The sequence below is a fragment of the Vombatus ursinus genome, unplaced genomic scaffold (genome assembly GCF_900497805.2).
Source record: "Vombatus ursinus unplaced genomic scaffold, bare-nosed wombat genome assembly UNPS02000577.1, whole genome shotgun sequence".
Taxonomy (NCBI): Eukaryota; Metazoa; Chordata; class Mammalia; order Diprotodontia; family Vombatidae; genus Vombatus; species Vombatus ursinus.
The window spans coordinates 24979203-24981516 of NW_020940355.1; positions in this window are offsets into that span (position 1 = coordinate 24979203).

The window sequence follows — 2314 nt, forward strand, 5'->3', positions numbered from 1 at the left end:
GGTAAGATCAGCACAGCCTCGTCCTGTGTGCGTCCTTGCCTATGCGTATATGTCTGCATGTAGAGCATGTTTTAAAGCCTTTACTTCAACCGTTATCAGTAATGATGGTGAAAACGCATTAACGTTTCTGTAGCATTAAATGTGTAAATCAAAGTTAATCTGTTACACAGCTGAGTGCTACAGTCTTCTGGCTGTGAAATCATTAGCAGTGTTAATTCTGCCTGTTCATCCTTATTTATCTTCATTGATGTTTTTGGTACCAAACGAAGTCAGCTTCATAACATTCCCCTGGTAGGGCAGCCCTGTTCCCCATTGACCTAGTGACGAGGGAGAGAAACCTGGCTCTCAGCATTTTCCTCTGAATTTAAAGCACACTTCAAAAACACACATTTTTGTTGTCTCTTCCAAAGCCAGCTCCTGTGTGTAGTGCTCAGAAAAGCTTAGGCACTTCCGTTTCCTGATCTTTCCCGCTTAGACTCAATTATCCATGGTTGGCATTTAGAAAAAAGGCAATTAAAGGTGAGTTAAAGCTTGTCATTTTCCTGGGACTCTGCCCCAGAAAAGGCTGGGGCAGAAGCTGTTATTGTACTTCAAGTGTATCAGGGTAAACAGGGTGTGTCTGCCTGTTGATGTACACTAATTCCAAAAACATTTTCAAGTTTAAGCTGACGGACGGTTTGAACTGTTGGTCCGGAGTAAAATCTATTTCTGTGAAATAGCATTGACCATCTAACTTACAGATGATAGCCACGAAACCATTTTTTTTTTTTGTAAAGATGTGTGTTTTTCTTTTTTTAGGGTGGGGTGGCTGGAGGGTGGGGGACCTGGAGAGCTTGCTCTGAGAGAATTCTGCTTTAGCCTGTTTTCATTGAAATTCAAATGTGGCAGGAGTTAAGTAGCTTTTGCCTGCTAATTCTCCTGTTTTCTTTAGGTACTGCATCAGAGTTTCTGTAAGCATGAAGCTTATCTGAATATAGAGTAATAAATGAGTCTTTAGTTCTCTGTATATTCAGTCATTTTCAGTCTTGTCAGACTCTTTGTGATTCTACTTGGGTTTTTCTTGGCAGAGATACTGGAGTGGTTTGCCATTTTTTTCTCCAGCTCATTTTACAAATGAGGAAACTGAGGCAAACAAGGTTAAGTAACTTACCTGGGGTCACATAGCTAGTAAGTGTCTGAGGCCAGATTTGAATTCAGGTCCTCCTGGCTCCAGGCTGGGTACTTTATCCTGTGTGCCACCTAGCTGTTCTTTGTATAGCCAGGGACTTAACATGTGAACTGTTAGCTAGGTCACCCAGTGGATAGAGCAGGCTTTGCACCACCTGCTGCCTTCGGGTGGCTTATAGCCGGCATGCCAAAGGAATTCTGGCAGCCAGCGAAAAATATAGAGGAAAATATCCTTTGTACGTAGAGGAAATCTTTTGGCGCTGGCCCATGGGCCATAAGCGGCAGGTTGCAGGTTGTGCAGGCCTGAGATAGAGCTCTAGACTTGCACTTAAGTTCATATGTAGACTCAGACACTAGCTGTGTGATCTGGGCAAGTCACTTTCTACCTGCCTCGGTTTCCTCATCTGTAAAATGGGGATAATAATAGCACTTCTCCCCGAGGGCTATAATGAGAATCAAATGATGCAATATTTATAAAGTACTTTGCCAGTCTTTAAGTGCTACATAAATAGCTATGTTAACAAAGAAATTTTAAGGTGTGCTAGGTTTTTAGGAGAATTAGAACTTAAATGATTCTACTTTCTATTGGATATAGAATCAGGCTCTCATTTCTGCTACTTTACTAGGTATAAGGACTAGGACAGATCACTTTAGTTCTCTGTAGAGGGTTGGTCTAGGTCAGTGGTATCAAACTCATAGAAAGGGGAAGGGGGCCACTGAACCATAAACATATTGACTTAGAAAGCCACATATTAACATTCTCTGTGTTCTGTTATATTTTTATTTATTTTCTTAAATATTTCCCAATGACCAAATCTGGTTCTGGAGGCACTGGGACAGGCCACTGGTTGGACACTTCTGCTGTAGGTAAACTCTAAAGTTTCTTGCATCTCTAAAATCGATGAACCTGTGTCTTCCTGAATCACATGGCTTTGCTTTGAATTCAGATACTGTAATTGCATGCCATTCCTAGTCTCACTGAGGACATTTCAGCACCGTCCCACAATTCCTTTGTCAAGAAATGCTTTTTTTTTTTATCCTTTTTTTTTTAAGTAATTTAAGCTTTACTGATAGCCTGTAGAGACCCATTGGAGGTTTTTGACAAGAGGAAACATTGACATTACCAAAGGTAATTTAATCTGGGAGC